Genomic DNA, 20046 nt, shown 5'->3' on the forward strand with positions numbered 1-20046 from the left:
TCTCAGTCTCTCTCCACATCTGGCTTTGGGAGGAGAAAAACAGCAGATTAAGGAGCTGGACTGAACCAAAGGGGTAGTTTGTATAGGGGTGGAACAGCTGCAAACACTCCATCTCTACTACTTTAAGATTAAAAAACAACACTAGATTCTCCTGTTTAGTAATAATATTGTTGTTGGCTAGTTGAGCCTTTTGTTAATCGATTCATTTACATGGAACTAGTTTAATTGAGCTCCCTTTAATTGGCTAACCTCCCCCCTCCCAGCCGGGTGTGGAGTGGTACGGTCCAGATGGTGGGGGCTGGTTGTGTCGGAGCAGCGGCAGACCGAGCCGAGCCAAGCCGAGGCAGGCTGTGTGTGAACCGGGGAGACGCGCCGCGCCGCTCCGCTCTCACATCTCTCACATCTCACATCTCACATCTCTCACTCTCAACAACTCTGGATTATTATTCTTTCACCTTTTTAACGCAGGACGTGTTTACCTGTCCGGACTCCACCACCAACACCTGATGTGAAGAAGAGGAGAAGAAGAAGAAGAAGAAGAAGAAAGGCAGTAACGGCAGCAGTTGGGCAGTTGGATTTAAATAACTGATTGGACTTTTCTGCGCGTCTCCGTCCAGGTAAGACTGGAGCTTTCTTTCTGGAGGAGGTTCTGTGTGGAGATGTTATGGGGGGTTCTCCAGGTCCAGGGTGCCAGATAGATGTGGGGGTAGCTGTGGTGGAGGTGGTGGAGCTGGTGGTGGTGTAGGGGGGTGTATGTGTGTGGATGTTTCGGGGGGAAAACGCCTCGTCTCCCCGCCGCATCACCGCTCATCTGCTGCTTCTTCTCCACGTTTTTACGCGTGGAAATGTCCTCTTTTTTCCACTGTTTCCTCACCCAGTGAGTGGGGGAGTGTAGGGGTGAAGGAACCGGACCGGGGGAGGGTTTTTACCTCCAGGTAGGGCTGCTTTCTTTCACCCCTCGGAGGGTATTTAGTGAGACATGCTCGGCCTGCCGTTAGTGCACCGCTCGCTGTGTGTTCCATTTTTAAACGGTTACATTCTGTGCGTTAAAGAGGCGATTTGTGGGCTGAAAAATGTGTGTTTTTCAGTGAGTGGTGGTGGGGGAGGAGGGAGGAGGAGAGGAGGGGGGTCTGGGAGGTAGCTAGGCTCCAGACGCCGATCCATTAAAGAAGAACAAAGAGGGGGAGGCAGCAGAAAAACGCTTTAAATCGCAGCTGAAACGCCGGAAAAACGTGTAAACGTCGCTCCAGAACCGCAGATGAGATGATCTGCTGCCCGCAAAACACGCACTAAATCCAGATGGATGTTTTTCCTGAATCCGCCTTCATCCGTGCGTCCATGTGCTGGAGAGGAAGGAGCCCTCCATCCTCCGATCCGGATCACACAAACCGATACTGATCGATTCGTGTTCCGAGTAGAACCGGGATCGAACTGGTTATAGATGTTCATCCCGCTGTGATCGATGTAAATGATCAGGTTATCAATCAGAGAGCCAATCACCTGATTTGATCCTTAAATAACATTCAATGAGAGAAATCACCTGATGATCAATTTTTTAAAATGACACATTTAGAACTCAATTAGTGACGTGATCAGATGATCAATACACATTAATCAGATTTTATGATCAGGCTGAAGGTTATCAATCAGAGAGCCAATCACCTGATTTGATCCTAAAATAACATTCAATGAGAGAAATCACCTGATGATCAATTTAGAACTCAATCAGTGACGTGATCAGATGATCAATACACATTAATTAGATTTTATGATCAGGCTGAAGGTTGTCAATCAGAGAGCCAATCACCTGATTTGATCCTAAAATAACATTCAATCAGAGAAAACACCTGATGATCAGTTTTTAAATGATATATTTAGAACTCAATCAGTGACGTGATCAGATGATCAATACACATTAATCAGATTTTTTTAACGACAATAAAGATTCTCCTGCAGGATAACTTCTCTGATCAGTTATATAATACAGGATCAATAAATATGTGAGTCAACAGTCTGTAGCTGATGGATCATGTAATCAATAACTGATGTGATCGGTTGTATGATAATGAATGAGTAGGTTGTAAATGAGGCAGCAGCAGCAGCTCTCACCCACATGTGTCCTTACCAACAGATGTTTAGCTGATCAATAACCTGATCGATCGAGTGGATTAGATTCAGGTGAATGATAAAGGAAACAAAATGGAGATTTATTTATTTATTTATGTGAACAGGCAGAGAAATAACAAGAGGAGCCTCAGAGAGTGTTTGACTGAATCTGAAGCATGTTCATCTGATCAATAACCAGATTGATCAGTAGTGATTATGCGTGTTACAGAGGAGGAAGTGCAGCAGGTGAATAAAAGCAGATTACAGCCGAATCAATTAATCCTTTAAATTGATCGTTTTATGATTTCAGCTGTGAGGATTTTCTGCTTGAAGATGTCCCTTTTTAAATAACTCCAACAGGCATTTATTTTGACTATTTTCCGACTTTTAAGGCCAAACAATTCATCAATCAATCAAGAAAATAATCAGCCGAATAATTGATAATGAAAGTAAATGGCTGTTCAGATTATATGGAACTGTGTTAAAGCAGGAGACACTTAACTGAGATTAAAAATCTGTTTTATAGCAGCGTCCTGATCAAAATAACAGCAATCACATAGAAAATAAAACACACAGTTATAAGAATTTACCATAAGAAGGAAAACAGTCAACTAAATAAATGATGAATGAAATAGACAACGCTAATGATGCCAGATAAATCCAGTTAGTGGTGTAACGGTTCGGTTTGTATTGCTGTTTTTGGGTCTCGGTTTTGGTTCGGTTTGTTTTGTACATTAAGGGGAAGAAAAACATCCAATGTGTTTGAACTCTAAAATATATAAATAAATAGACTGATTGATAGTAGGATATTTCTATATTATCTGAAGACAATACATGAGAAGGCAGACTACTTAATGGCCACCTCATCAGCAGGCCTGTATTTAATGGTGGAGCAACGGTTCGGTTTGGACGTCATCCAACGACTCTGTTTTGGTTTTGCATCTTTAGTTCCAATAAATAGTTTATAAACTCTCCCAGCCAGATGAACCTTCAGCCGACCTGATAGGTTATCAATAATAAGATCAATCTGTAATGTGATTCGTTTTTTATTAGGAGAGATAAAAACAGTCACATGACCACGGTGTTTTAAACCATCAGAATAAGAGATGAGGATGAAGAGCTGCAGTCTGACATTGAGGCTCAACATGTTTTATTGCAACATATATACAGTATATATAGATAGAGAGAGAGGGAGAGAGAGAGAGAGAGAGAGAGAGAGAGATATGTATTTACTGGATAAATCTTTATGTGCTGTTTCTTTATGACGGCTCTACAGTGTTTCACTACATAGGGATGTCACAATACCAGAAATTTAGTAGTCGATACTTGGGGTGGAAAACAAAATCGATTCACCCATGTATTTTTTTTTTGTTATGATTTTTAAATAGATTTTTTAATGCCAGAATCGATATATTTACTTCATTTGAGTCCATGCGGAGGTAGAAGGAAGTTACCGCTTTTATTGTTGTAGTCTGAGTAACGTGACAAACAACAAAGCAGAAAACAGCGGAGGGTCTGCGTAGATACGACCTGCACCCTCACATGTTAAATCCAGCGTGGTAAACACTACACATCCAGTAAAGTATGGAAACACTTTGGGTTTCACACATTGCAGGAAAAGCAGAGTTTCCTGTCACGGACAGGAAACGTTATCGTATTGCGGTAACGTGCGGTCAAGCCGGCCATCACTCTCATCTCCGTGGTCAAATGGGCCGACGCTACAACTGTAGAGCACCCATATGCTGACATTTATGTTAAATGCATTCAAACGGCACTGATGGAGCTGACCTTGTATGTATAAAGAGAACGGAGCTGACGGGAGAGCTAGAGACGGACTTGGAGAAGTTAGAGGAAGTATACAATACGGTAATTTTTCCTGTTCATGATAGAGTTTAAAAAATCTATTTCAGATTCGTAAAAAAAAAAAAAAAATCGCGATACATAGGTGGATCAATTTTTTCCCCAACCCCTAATCATTATAACTGTAAACACAGCTGTTTATTGTCTGTATGTGTTTGCTTCATTTGCAGACACTTTATTAAGAGAAAGCACCATGTGAGCACGTCGTCCTACTTAAAGTCCTCAGACTGTATTTTAAGGAGCTGCTGTTTAGATCCATCCAGCTCTCAGTAGCTGAGTTTACATCAGCTCTGTTAGTCCACTAATAAACACAGGGACATGGAAACACTCATTCTGTTTGAAACATCTGCTACAAACTCTTCATCATGTTTGACAGAGCAACATTTGTTTCTGCTTTTCATCACTCTCCTGTTTTCAGATCACACTACACACAACATCTCTGCAACTGTTATGGGATGGATGGTGATGAAATGTGGTTCATCATTCAGGATGAAAAGTAAATTATTTTTATTCTATTGTCATATTCTATTGAAATGGCCTGTGTTTAGCAATAACAATATTATAAATATAATAAGTACTTTCAGTCCAAAATGGTGGCTGTTTTAAAAAACAGCAGAGTTTCATCTCTTTGCTTCTATACTCTTTGCTAACATGGTGAACATTATACCTGCTAACCATCAGCATGTTAGCATTGTCCCTACGGATGCACCGATACCGATACCAGTATCGGGTATTGGGTCCAATACTGTGCTCATGTAATCGTAATCGCAAAATGGCTCCGATGCAACGGCACCGATACCACGTTACGGCAGCGTGACGTTAACCTCTCGTCACCATCTTTCGGGTCCTATCGCACGCGCTCACGCTGACGAGCGAGACGGGCCGGTGGTGCGCCCGACCCCGCAGGGCCGGGATCCCACCTCAGCTGGTTGCGCGCCGGCCTTCACTTTCATTGCGCCACAGGGTTTTGCTTGCACTGTCTGACTCACGTGTGAGTTAGACTCCTTGGTCCGTGTTTCAAAACGGGTCGGGTGGGTTGCCGACATCGCCACAGACCCCTGGCGCCTTTTTACGTAGGCCGAGCCCCGTCCTGGGGGCACGACGCGGCTGGGGCGCACTAAGGACAGTCCGCGGCCCCGGGAAGCACCTTCGCCCCGAGCCTTTCCAAGCCGACCTAGAGCCGGTCCCTAATTGTCACGGTGAGCATGTGAGTCGGTTTCAGAGAATCAATGATAGAGGTCAGAGGTCGCCGCTTTCTCATGGCTCACATTACTGCTTTCATGTAGAAACCTTGTAACTCTGGTTTCATGTTGTGCTCACATTGTGCATATTCCTATGTATTATAGCATTTAGCACTGGAGCTTTGGTTGAACTGGATTTAATCACAATTTATAGGCAACTTTAGTTTATTTATCATCCAAAGAGTCTCTGCACACTTTAATGTTAAAATATTCACATGTAAAAACACACTCACTGGGGAAAATCTTAATAGAACAACATGGTTGAGGTCAGGAAATTGATGGAGTAATGAGACTGGAGATGTAGGACGGAGACACTTAAAGCTTTGGTAAGTCAGATGTAGTTTTGGTAGCCGACAGAGAGACATCAGAACAGGAGTTTATATGATCTTGTGAGGACTCTAGCAGCCGAAGACATTTTGTGACTACGATGGGCGACCAGAGAAAAGCACTTTATTCTGGATGTTTATGAGACCATATAGAAGAATTCTGAGATCAGAATTGAATAAAATATTTGGCTTTTTTTTGGCAGTTTAGGTGACTTTTTGTACTTCAGTTCAGTTGAGATTCTTTGAGCTGCAAGGCTTCCTACAAACATGAAACAGTAGAAACGCTCTGCAACATGAAGAATAAAGAGAAGAATAAAGTGCTGAGCTGTGTGTGTAACCACGAGGCAGTTTATAACGTGTTAAAGCCTTCACAGACCGGAGGCAGGGTCTGAAATGAACTTTTCTCACTTCCTGCAACTGTGGCAGGCAAATATTTTCTTTGTCTGCCACTGAGAAATTTTATCTGCCACTTTTGAAATCTCTGCGCTAAATGAAGGAACAATATTTTAGATCTGGTCATTCAATGTTCAATATATTTTACACAAAAAACATTATATGCATGGTAATAGTTACAATAGTTACAGTGTTCAAATTACACAGTAGCTTCTGGGGGAGCCCTATTTTTCTGGTGTAAGAGGGTACTGTACACATTTCTGTACTGTACTTTGTTATTGTCATCTATAGTGGTAAAACACCAGACTTTCACCAGGAGACCGCTGTTCATGTCCCGTGTGAAATCAGAAGTCAGCGTTGATTTATTTGTTACTTCCTTTAAGTAATGCCACTTCTGTAGTTATTTTTTAACCCAAACCACAATCTTTTCCTAAATCTAACTAAATAGTTTCCTGTGAAGACAGAAGTTTATTTTGAAAAGACTGTATGCATGTAACAAGTGTAAATTAACACGTGTTGCTGGACATCGTAGGAAAACGCCCGAAAAATGAGGATTAACTTTTTGTAAGATATCATACGAACCGTTGCATGAGGATACGATGCAACGTGTCTATGTGTGTGTGTGTGTGTGTGTTAAAGTGTGTGTGTTTGTGTGTGTGGAGGTAATGATGGGATTATTTCCTCCTCCAGTTATCTTGCTATTGGAAATCCATCATTGCTGCTGCTTATTATGGAATATTGATCGTGTGTGTGTGTGTGTGTTTGACCTTGTATGTGTGTGTGTGTGTGTGTGTGTGTGTGTGCGTGCTACATTTAAATGAAATCAGGTCAACTTGTCACCTGTGTGTGTGTGTTCAGACATCAGGTAGACGTGTGTGTGCTTGTGTCTAATTGAGTCTAAAGCACTTTGTCTTCCTGTAACACACAATGTTTATTAGTACACAATTAGTCTCAAAACAAACACACACACACACACGCTGAGTCAGCAATGGAGTCAGCGCTGAGGAAATGCTGAGTCAGCAGAAAGAGAGGGAGAGACAGACTCTGATATGATATTTTCAGCCTGCAGCGTTTCACCTCCGAGACATTTTACAGTCAGACCATCTGTCTGTTTGTCTGTCTTTCTGACCGGTCTGTCTGTCTGTCTGTCTGGTCTGTCTGGTCTGTCTGTCATCTTCATCTGATCTGAACGTTCCAATGCACGGATATGTTCACAACGACATGGCCATCTGGAATGAAGCTAAATGATGAGTGAGAGTGCTGTGAAAACGGCCGCTTTATTTCATGTACGTATCATAACAACGTCATCAGCACCGCTGACTGGAGCGGATTCACAAATTGTTCCCAAAACCCAAAGCCAAATCTGACGGCAGTTCATGGGCCAGAGAGCACAGCCGGATCTACTGAACTTCAGCCGTAACCGGCCCGACTCAGCTGCTGTTCTGGGATGACCCATGTATTTAATGTATTTAATGTAGGGCTGTCAAAGTTGATGCGATAATAATGCGTAGCGGGCATGAGCAAGAGTGAAGATACTGGTATCATATGAAACTACAAAACCTAAGGAATCTATTGGTACCAACCATGTCATACTAGCTTGTCGCGAAGGAGGCTAAATAACGCTCCAAACTTGCGCAAAATTTTGGTGAGGAAAAACTGTCATGGCCATTTTCAAACGGGTCCCTTGACCTCTGACCTCAAGATATGAAAATGGATTCTATGGGTACCCACGAGTCTCCTCTTTACAGACATGCCCACTTTATGATAATCACATGCCGTTTGGGGCAAGTCATAGTCAAGTCAGCACACTGACACACTGACAGCTGTTGTTGCCTGTTGGGCTGCAGTTTGCCATGTTATGATTTGAACATATTGTTTTATGCTAAATGCAGTACCTTTTGTGTTGTTAACTGATTTCCAATAATAAATATATACATACATTTGCATAAAGCAGCATATTAGCCCACTCCCATGTTGATAACCATTAACCCATGTTAAATATTTGACAAATGACCCCCTAAGGTATATTTTGAACAGATAAAAAAATTTGTGATTATTTTGCGATTAATCACGATTAAATATTTGAATTGATTTACAGCCCTAATTTAATGAATTTAATGTATTGTATCGTATATGTATTTTTGAATCATTTTCATTCATTATGTCCCTGAAACACTGACCGTCTCCTCACCATCGCTGCTCTCACTGAAGACTGTAACTCGCATACTACACACAGTATGAGCTGAGGAACAGGCAGGAAACAATCAGCTGACACTTTCACTTCCTCCCTCGTTGCCTCCTGACCTCAGACAGCTGGACCTGTGTGTTTGTGTGTACTGTGTGTACTGTGTTTGTGTGAGTGTGTGAGTGCGTGCTTCATCCTCAGAGAGGTCAGGGTCAAATACATACGTGTGTGTGTACTCTGTGTGTACTGTGTGTGTACTGTGTGTGTACATACTGTGTGCTTGTGTTCAGAAGTGTGTTTAGTGTGTTCACTGGAGTGTAAATTCACACATACTGCAGGAAAGCACAACCAACAAAGTAAATCTACAGAAATGGATAAAAGAGGCAGAAAAATACAGAAATAAACGATCTGCCTCATTAATTTCTCCATTAATTGAACATAATGAAGAGAAGTGTTGTACTGTTTAATCTCCATCTGTTGTCTCTTCGCCAGATGTTAAATAAAATGCATAAAACTGATACAGTATATTCCACATAATGATAGATGTGCACAGTTTAACACATAGCAGGCAACAATCCATACAATAATTTTAATCAGTTAGAAGGAATAAGAGAATAAAATAAATGAACATAAAATAAAAACCAAACGGGTAAAGAATGACTAAAGTGTCCTAAATGTCTGAACTTGTTTAGAGTGTAAAATTGACAAACCCAGATAATCTCGTCTGCATTATATCTTTGTTGAGAATGAAGACAACATGAAGGAAGTTTAAGTCTTCTTTTCAGTAACAAACATCTAACAAATCGATCTGCCGTCCTTCACACAGCGCTCACATGACGGTCCTCTCCTCTTCCAACCTGATCTCATGAAAGGCGTAGAAATAGCACAACATTTTAAGGACATTCCGCGTGTCATGATAACGCATTTTAGGCTTTTCGCCTGTCATTTAACGCCATGTTGTTACCATGAAAGGGTTGCACTTAGTTAGGTTCACAAAAAACATCATGGTTGGGCTTAAAATACGTACGTAAGCTAAGTAAAATACGTACGGGAACTAAGTAAAATACATACTTAAACTAAGTAAAATACGCATGTAAGCTAAATAAAATAAGTATGGGAACCAAGTAAAATATGTACGTAAACGAAGTAAAATACGCATAGGAACTAAGTGAAATACGTACAAGGAACTAAGTAAAATATTACAAGGAACTAAGTAAAATAAGCATGTAAACTGCGTAAAATACGTACGAAAAATAAGCAAAAGACGTATGGAAACAAGATAACATAACGGAAAACAATACGTAGACAAAGTAAAATACGAATGGGAACCAAGCAAAATATGTACGTAAACTAAGTAAAATATGTGTGAAAACTAAGTAAAACATGTTCGTAAACTAAGTCAAATTGTTTACGACTCTTAAAGAGAACCTTTAAGCAAACACGTAGCTGCTGCTGTAAAGTGTGTGTGATTTAATCTCTGGAGTCTAGGGTCAAATACATGTATGTACCAGTGTGTTCACATCCTGTGTATGCATAATTGCATGTTACTCCGGTGTTAGTGTGTGTGTGTGGCATCACGCTGCAGCTGTTGAGCTATAGAAATGCTTTATGAACCAACAGGGACACATAGACTCCCTGTGTGTGTGTGTGTGTGTGTGTGTGTGTGTGTGTGTGTGTGTTAGTGTGTGTTCAGGGTGGAGTCCTGCCCTTTTTAGCCATTAAAGGATCATAACACTGTTTTTTTCTTCACATGTTTTTTTCCACATTAGCTATAAATCCTGTAGAGTTTCCACTCGTGTGACTGTTTTCAGAACAAACCATCAGTTTTTAGATGAACGCATAAACAGCACGTCCACAGATCTGAAACTCTGCGCTGTGTTTCAGTTAAATGGTCCTCAGGAATGTAAAGTACATGTGATTTGTAGTAAATGACTGAAAACATGTAACAACACCAAAGCTGTGTTGGACGTCTCCGTTGTTATGTCAGTTTGGACTTTTCAACTCAAACCTCTCAGCATCTCTTTTTATGCTGTTTTAAACCATTAAAGATGAACTAAAGTGTGTTTCAGTCTGAGATCTTAACCTGATAAATATTTAGATTTAATAGTCATAACATGGACCAGAGCTGCTTCAGCAGATCAGCAGTGAATTCTTTTATTTAAATGTCATATATCAGAAGTTCCCAGCCGACCCAACTCACATAAAACCTCTGGCTCTGCATTCACACGTGTCAAACAGGAGTGGGAACATTTTTTTTTTTAAGATTTTGAAATTGATTTTTTAATGCCAGAATTGATATATTTGCTTAATTTGAGTCTATGCGGATGTAGAAGGAAGTTACCGCTTTTATTGTAGTAGTCTGAGTAACGTGACGTCATATCCGCAGCTAGCCGAAACTAGAAAGTAGAAAACGGTGGAGGGTCTGCGTGTGAAAAAATCACAATAAATCGCAATATGAAAACCGCAATACTTGAGAGCGCCACACTTCTGCGGTCAGGAGGCGTGTTCATATGTTTCAGGATCGGTTTACTGATTAGCTGAGGGAATTCTCTGGCCGCACATCGACGCTAAAAGTTTAACTTTTCCCAACTTTTGTTTGGCCGCACTTCGCTGCAGAATCAAATGGCCGCCGCAGCTTTTCACAGATATTACATGGCAGCTCGCCGCAGGCCGCACTTCGCCATTGCTCTGCTGTGAATTCGACATTAGGTTTTTCTGATTTAAAAATCATCTAATAATCATTTAATGTTCTGTAACTTAGCAACTAATGCAGTTCCCAAAGTAAACTGAGTATTTAAGTATCTCCCGAGAGAGAAGAATGCTTTTAGTCGTCTCTCTGTGGTGGAAATACAGAAAGACTAGCTGCTCTGAGGGAAACACCGCCATGTTTCTTCATCTATCTTCCTGTTCTCGTAATCGTCATCACACCGCCGTGACCTCTGACCTCCTCCTTAATCAGACAGTTTCAACGTCAGATATCGAAGTTCTGCAGGTGACCTCAATAAAAGAGTCTGCAGATTAAGAGAATCTGATATTATCACAGTAATATTCTACAGGATGATCCTTCTCACAGAGCGAATACCTCAGAGTATCAGAGGGTTTCTACTGTAACTGAAGCTCTTGAGAGTCAACTGATCCTGTATTAATGTCACACTGCTGCTTTTATAAACTGACGAAGCACGTACGAATTACAACTTACCGTTCTGCTAGGGGTGTTTGTTGGCACTAATGTTACAAAATAAGCAACTGCAACAATGAAATTAGATCTTAAAATGGTTCACACTCATTAGTATCATCAAAAATCCTGTTTAACCGCTGCACATTCACTATGGAACCATACACCTATCTCCTGATCAATATTATCACGATACTTGGGTGCCGATTCGATATGTATTGCAATTTTTAAGTATTGCGATTCGATATTACAATTTACTGCGATTTACCTTAAATTTTTTTACCACTACACCATGGGTAAAAAGTTGAATCATACACTTTTGGTCAGAGATGTCCTGAAGTTAAATACATCAGGATCATTTTCAGGAATTATTTATTAATTTTTTTCCAGCAACCCAAAAATCAAAGAATAAAGACATTTACTTCTCAAATTAGTGTTATTTTCTTTTTGATTTATAAGGGACATGTAATGTTTTATACTTCTGGTGAATATAATCTAATCAATCTTATTCAATATATGTATTTTATATATACAGTTCCCTTTGTTAGCACCTTATTTTGAGAACCGGACGTAGTCACACGTGTCTACTTCCTCTAACTTCTCCAAGGTCGTCGCTAGCTCTCCCGTCAGCTCCGTTCTCCTTATACATACATGGTCAGCTCCATCGGGGCCGTTTGAATGCATTTAACATAAATGTCAGTATATGGGTGGTCTACAGTTGTAGCGGCGGACGATTTGACCACGGAGATGAGAGTGACGGCCGGCTTGACCGCACGTTACCGCAATACGATAACGTTTCCTGTCCATGACAGAGTTAGCATGCAGCTTTAGCCGTGATGTCTAGCTCTGCTTTTCCTGCAATGTGTGAAACCCAAAGTGTTTCCATACTTTACTGGATGTGTAGTGTTTACCACTTTGGATTTAACATGTGAGGGTGCAGGTCGTATCCACGCTGACCCTCCGCTGTTTTCTGCTCAGTCGTTTCGACTCGCTGCGGTTTGTTTATGTTGACGGATACGGAACGTCATGTTACGCAGACTACATCAATAAAAGCAGTAACTTCCTTCTACCTCCACATAGACTCAAATGAAACAAATATATTGATTCTGGCAATAAAAAATCGATTTCAAAATCGTAAAAAAAAAAATTGCGATACATAAGTGAATCGAATCCTACACACTGTCCCTTTTAAAAGTTCAACTATGGCTTGATAAATAACATTTGAGTTGGAGGAACTGGTAGAAGAACCGTACATTTTCTCCTGGGAAAGACGTACCAGTCTGTTTTCTTTATGAATCGTTAGAACAGAACAGTGTGTTGAGTTGTACTCGTTGGTCAGAACGTGGCAGCCTGTTAATGAGTGAAACAGCAGCTCAGCTCAGTGTTTCCTTTCCTGCTCTGGAGCCACTTCACACGCTTTAAAATAGCAGCTGTTAATGTTCACAGTTTAAGGCGTCAGGTAAATGTTTTTTATCAGACTAATGAAGCCGGCGGCTCCGCTGAGTTTAAAACAAAAAAAAGGCTTTTCAGCTTCTGGAGAAACACTTTGTTTCATGTTCACACAGAGCCGCTGATGGACGGATGTGATGTGGACGTCTGAGCCAGTTTGGTCTCAGTTGGGAGATAAAATCCTGTAATGCGTGAAGTTTAGAGGACCATACCGGTGTTTGTGCATGTTTCCACCTCATTTATCTCACAGCGTGCAGATTTAACATCAATAAAGAGATTTTTTTTCCAAAGCAAACCAACCAGGAGTTTTTCACATCTCACGGAGCATAAGAACTTCTCTAAACTCTCAGGCATGTTGGTTTGTAGCCCCTCCCCCTGCCAGTGATGTAACAGCAGCCATTTTACAATATGAAAGTAAATTAGAATCACTTTATGCAGACAGACATACAGAATTTAGGATTTTGGTTTTTATCTCATGATGTTGATTCAAGATTTTATAAAATGCCGGACTGTTCCTTTAACCCACTGAGTCTCCGCGTGTTGTATCTCCGTACTGACGATGGACAGAGCGTCTCTGTTTTTAGTCTCTCGCCAAATTACCAATTAACGCTTGTCTCCTAAATCCAATTCATTAGGAGTCCCAAGTTGATCTATTCCTAACCTAAGAGTTTGTTGCCTAAACCTAACCAAGTCAATCTTTTCCTAAACCCTAAAGTTTTTTTGCATAAACCTAACCAAGTCAATCTTTTCATAAACCCTAACTAAGTGGTTTTGTTGCTTAAACCTAACCAACTCGATCTTTTCCTAAACCTAACTAAGAGATTGTTAACTAAATACAACCAAGTCAATCTCTTCCTAAACCTAACCAAGAGATTGTTGCCTAAACCTAACCAAGTCAATCTATTCCTAAACCTAACTAAGTCGTTTTATTTTGAAAAGACTGCAGCGGAAAGTGACACGTGCGTCAGGTGTTGCTGGACATTTGTTGGAAAACGCATGAAAAATACTTTTTTTGAAAGTCGTGCTGAGCGTCACGAAAATTTTTTTTTTTAAATTTCCCCACTGTTCCATAAACTGCTGTGAGACTGTGTTGGTAGAACAGCTCATTATGGTGACATGTACAGTTCATGATTCATTATGTTTTATATAATGCATTAAACTCTATGGAGGCCCATTGTATTTATAACACAGCACCTATAAAAGAGCTCATTATGGTGCAGTTTGAGTTACATCCTGTGATGTGTTACAGCCTAACGCTGACTAGCAGTACATCTGTAACTCAGGCATTAAAGTCAATTATTTTTCATTTGATTTTGAGGTCAAAAACATGCCAATCCGCATCAGAATGCATTTCACTAGTATATTCTCATAATGTTGATCTGAATTCAGAATTTAAATGAACCTGGGTGGTCTGCATCACGTTTCTGTTTGTCTCTGATGGGGGACGACCAGCTCAGCTAATGTGTCCAATCAGCATTAACGTTGTGAGCTCTTTATGACCTCCGGAGGAAATAAATTTAGCTGTCAGTGAGGTTAAATGCAGCGTGACTCGACTGTCAGTCACGGGAATGAACTTTGTTTGGATGTTCTGCTCTGGCAGTCAGTGCAGAGTTGATGTATAGAGAGGGTCAAAGGTCACCGAGACCGTCTGATGAATGAGTTCCCTGTCGGTCATCGTGTGTTTACAGTTTGTTTTGGATCCAAAAATAGGCCAAAATACCACAGGACAGAAAGAACTGAAATACAAGTCTGACATTTTTTTTTTTTAATCAAAATCCCCAAAACCAGATGATGAAATTGTAGAAATATAGTGTCTGAAAAGTGCTAGTTATTAGCAGAATTACTCAGTAGAGAGGTACAGATGTGCATTATTAAATATGTGTAACATTTAGTGGGATCTATTGGTAGAAACTGAATATAATATTAATACGTATGTTTTCTTTAGTGAATAATCACCTGAAAATAAGATTAGTTGTGTTTTCATTACCTTAGAATGAGCCATTTATATCTACGTAGGGAGCGGGTCCTCTTCATTGAGTCCTCCATGTTTCTACAGTAGCACAGAACGGACAAACCAAACACTGGCTCTAGAGAGAGACATTCATATTTTCACGCTGGTTACCGTAGTTTTCCTACACGCCTGGAAGACAGGAGGAGTGTCAGCTGGTTGCATTCTGCACCCTCACCGCTAGATACCGCCAGATTCTACACACTGCTCCTTTAAAGTCCCAATGAAACTGAAGTTAGAGCGTCTCTAACGGCTGCACTGTGACGTATCTCACAGTGAAACAGAATATTTGTGTACAGTTACAAGTGGGATTTCAATCAAATCCTTTGATTGGACCGCTCACCCGCCGTCATCATCCGGTGGACGGTCACCTGCACGAACTGCGGCGCTGCAGTGACAGAAGATCGTTACATTTTTCCCTTGAATGAATCAGACCTGAGCCACATTGTTTTGGGAATGAAAACAGCGTTTTAACCCACTGATATCCAAAAGCACATTTCTTTTAGTCCCTCTTCAAATTGATCTGTTAGCTACTTCGATCAAAGAGCGTACATCGATCCGATCCACAAACGATCGGCTAGCTAGTCGTCCAAAGTCTCATTTGATTGGAGGAATTTTTTGTAAACGCCCCAGAGTGCAGGATGAGTCATTGAACATTTGTAACTGTTTACAGGAAGAGAAAAGACAGAGATTTGATGTAAAAAATACTCGGATGTAGGGCTGCATGATTATGGCCAAAATGATAATCACGATTATTTTGATCAATATTGATATCAAGATTATTCATTGATTTTTAGTCACAAAATTTGTATTACTGCACTTTCACATTAAAATAAGCAGTGCGCTGCTTTCACTTCCAAGCTGTGCTACATTCCTGCTAATGTCCAAATTAGGGCTGCACGATGTTGGAAAACTGACATTGCAATATTTATTTTTCTGCAATATGAAAAAACACAGGAATATTCATCCTGAACAATGAACACAGGGACACAGGATTAAAACTGGGAAAATGTATTTTTAATTTCATGGGGACTTTAACTGAAGCTTGCCCACTAACACTGAGAACACTGTAAACGGGTTAAAATGCCCTAAAAATATGAATTGTTTGCATGCGAGATGTTTTGCATTGTATTAAAGGTGAGGCTGAAGTTGAAGCTCTGAAAGGAGGCGAAGTGTCTTTTGCAGCGTGAACAAATTTTAATTTTTAGATTCAACATTAATTGTCAAAGAATGTCAGATTGTATGTTGGCACTGAAAGTAGTTGAACTGTAAATGGTGAGGGCAGGTGTCAGCTGACGAGTAAAAAGGAGTTGATGTGTCGAGCCTGAAAGCAGTTGAACTGTAAGATTAAATCTTTCTGTCTGATGGTGAGATGTTTAGATGGATATCAGTTTGTGTGTTCAGTATGGAGCTGGAGTCAGGATGTGGTTAGCCTAGTTTAGCATAAACACTGTAAGTGTTGGTCTAGAAACAGCTAGCCTGGTGATGTCCAAGGTTCAATAACACACCTACCAACACCTCGTAATGAGTAGCATGTTGTATCTTGTTTGTTTAATCTGGACACGAGGGCGTAATTATTTAGCCCTGGATCTGACCTCTCCAGCTGAATACAGGCTGCTCTAGTTACTGCTGGAGGCTGTTGAAATAAATACCTTCAGACTGTGTTTATTCAGATTAAATAAACATTTAATAAACATTTTATTTTGCACTTCATATGGTCCCTAAAATCTGTCAAAAACTAAGAAGCAAAAATACAACAGTTATCTAGTCCAGTCAGAGCTGCAGAGATAGTGACAATAAAAAACCCACTTGGACCAAACATGTGGTCCATTATCAGCCTCTAACAGATGTTTGTTTAACTGTGACTCCAGAGCCAACATGGCCGCCGCTGTAACCGCTCAGGGTCAGACTTGTTTAGATGTTCGGTGTCTCTGGTTTCCATCAGCTGATCCATTAAATTAAAATACAACATTTCAACCACCATCACAGCGTCATGTGATCAACAGTGTTTCCCTCTAATGAAATAACTGATGATACTGTGTGTGTGTGGTCTGAGACCCTGTGGTAATGACAGAGTCCTAATAGATAGATGGACTGTTTTATACACACACACAGTTATTTCTCTGCTTGTTGCCGTGGAGCCAGATAACGATCGTCCAATGAAATCCCTCCAGGCTGACACGTACTGTAACCCCCCCGAAAAACTGCGAAATATCATTTTACACTTTGGTTTATGTTATGTGAGCTTTAGAGGAGCTGGTAGCTGGATGTTGTTAACTTTGGACATGTAATACCTGCTATAAGAAAAGGGTTGAAGTTCTTATTTAGATCTCTTCTGGTTCGAGGTTGTAGATCCAACATTTAACGCCTCCAATATCCAAACCTGAGGCCTCCGCGTCCCAGTTCAATTAACACTGGTGCAACATACAGTGAAAACTACAGCTGCACTCAGTCAAAGAAAAGAGGAAAATGTGGCATGTTGTCAAATAGAAAAGATAAAACAGTTCTGTGGTCAGTTTCACTAAAATACATATGAATAAACTCGATTCGTGGAACAGAAGTTTTCACATTTTTGCAGCAAATTTGGTGAAAAATTGTCCTCAGATTTTTATTTCTTTTTTATATTTTGATGAGACAAAACAAAATGGCGCTGTGTCTCCACCTCACCTCCATCATCTGGTCTTCGGTATTCTATTAGATCAACATAATGTCAGTTTGTATTTAACCTCCTTTGTTTGGATGAAGCGACTCCTTCCTGCGTCTCCACAGAGAGACTCGCTCAGATTTACAGACGGACAGTGAAGTGCTCACGCCGTGTTAGCGTGTTGGCGTTGTAGCTGGTAATAGCCCAGTCAGAGGTTTGTAATTACAGAGGCCGAGGCAGTAACATTAAAGTGGACGTATTAAAGTACACAGTGGTTTACGGTTCTCTCTGTTTATGTAATTACAGGAAGTGACATTAAATTAGATCGGAGTTATTGTTACAACAACATGATGCATTTACTGGCTCAGTGTTCACTGGAAGTTTAAAGGATTTATTTGTAATATTTTTACCATTTTAATTAATTTTCAAGTGAAACACACAGAAGCTGTTGATGAGACTTATTTTCAGTGGAAAGTAACTAAATACATTTACAATACAATTTTACTTGAGTGTTTCCATTTTCTTTTACTTTCTACTTCACTACATCTCAGATGGAAATATTGTATTTTTTACTTCAGATTAATAATACAAAATATAAATCAACAAACAAAATAAATTATATATATATATATAAAGTATATATATATATTACAATTAGTGCCTTTCTTACCAGTTGTAAGTCCTATACATATTAATGCATCAATAATTATAATAGAATAATATAAGATATATTATTCTGCATAATGAGTACTCTTACTTTTGGTACTTTAAGTATATTTGGATGCTGATACTTTTGTACTTTTACATAATATTTTAAAGTATTTCTGTATATTTAGGTAAAAAAACATTTAATGTGTGAGATATTCCCATATAGACACATGCTTATTATATAAGCCTGTTTTTATCACATATAAAACAGCATTTAGTAGGTTAAGCATTAAAAAAACTCTAAATATACAGTAGATAGTAGTTTGTGACAAAACAATCCCATCTCAAGGTCAACTTGCTTTCTTCTTTCTGGAGCTTTCGGTTGTAACTTTGAAGCTTCACTTTAAACCAACGTGGACGAGGAGTACTGAAAGTAAATTAAGTTACAACAGCTTCTATCTGCTGAAGAATGTGTGATGTGGTTGAAAGCTCTGGGAAAAAGCTGGTATTTACTTTGTCAAAGAATTTCATGTGATAAATTCACACGTTTTCAGACAATTCACATGTTCAACTGTAAAAAAAAAAACATGACTTTCTCATGTTAATCTGCAGGATGAACGTTGTTTTGCACTAATCCTCATTCCCCTAAATCTCTAAAAACGGAGATTAGACATGTAGAGCCTCAACAGAAAATATGACAGGTTGAAATAAACAAGAATTATTCTTAAAGTTGGTTATTAAGTTTGTACCTGATCACAAAACACTGTCTGAAAAGTCTTTGGGATGAACACATGCACATCACCATTCTTATTCTCATCCAGAATCCGTGTTAATGAGTCTCTTCATTCATCAGACAGAGTGTGTAATTATCTGCTGTTGAATAACCATAACAAATACATATTTATATCTGCAGTATCCAGTCGTTATACTTGTGTTAAACTAGTCAAATGATTTTTCCTGACGGGGGTTTAAAATGTTTGCACGTGCAGATGGAAAAAATAGACTTGAAGCGTAGAAGATGCTTCTGGTCGGTAGTTTAACATATGAAGCTCTGAGACGTTCAGCTGCAGACAGCTGGGTCGACTCAAATGGAAACTTATCTCATCACGTAACAACGAGACTGAAAGACGCAGCTGAAACACATCTAATGTAGACGAGTTGCATCCGACTGTGGCTGCAGGGAAAAAAAGCTTCTCCTGTTTTGAGTTTGAACTTTGATTATTGTCAGTATTGATTAATTTGTTTGTATTTATATATATCTTTTGTGATAAATATATTAACCTAGGATGCTGGAAGGTGTGGTTCGCCTAGCCAGACATACCCAAAGTAAATCAAGAATGGCTCCACAACTACCAGGTCTATATGCATGATCTTGGTCTCTATGGATAGGTAAGACCTCAGACAATTTATCCCCAGTGTCAGTCACATTGTGACTGTTACTATGCCTGAGTAAATCGTGATGAACCAGAGGAAAATCTTTTATCCTGGCCTAAAATGTTTTCCACATTAGACAGTGAATAACAGCATTATAGCAATGATGCCATGCACAGAGATGCCACTGAATTCATTCAGCAACTCCTTGACTACAACTGTGCCAAAGCAGATATAAATCACACAAAGCACATAGATTCTACAAAGGTTTTAGTAAGATAGGACCAGGCGGACTCTGCATTTGGCCACTTGGATACCCAAAGTGTGCCAAATGGGTTTTCTACCTCTTGAAAGGGAATCTGGCTCTAAAATACTACTGATATCCACTACAGGAGGCTATGTGCACACAATGGAGCTTTTGGCCATGATATTTACCCTGTGCATCATCACATTCTACCATTGTGCACAGTATACAGTATAAAATCAATAAAAAAACAACTAAATTGTATAATTTTGACTCCAAATGGAGTAGCTTTATTATAATCATGAAAGTCAAGTATGTACACTCAATATAAAATCGGTCAAAAATATTATAAAGTAAAAATACAATTTCTCATGTGTCCCTCAAGGCCTCGTCTTT

The 20046-nt window shown here is 39.7% G+C and overlaps 1 protein-coding gene across 1 annotated transcript in view; it reads left to right on the top strand.

The window, feature by feature from the left end:
- Nucleotides 1-248: 248 nt before the first annotated feature.
- plxna3 (plexin A3) overlaps nt 249-20046 on the top strand; it is a 122365-nt gene continuing 102567 nt past the window's right edge. Inside the window, 1 exon segment of the mRNA XM_037772637.1 lies at nt 249-617. The gene's annotated coding sequence lies outside the window, so the exon portion shown is untranslated.

This window comes from Sebastes umbrosus, chromosome 6, assembly GCF_015220745.1.
Source record: "Sebastes umbrosus isolate fSebUmb1 chromosome 6, fSebUmb1.pri, whole genome shotgun sequence".
Classification (NCBI taxonomy): Eukaryota; Metazoa; Chordata; class Actinopteri; order Perciformes; family Sebastidae; genus Sebastes; species Sebastes umbrosus.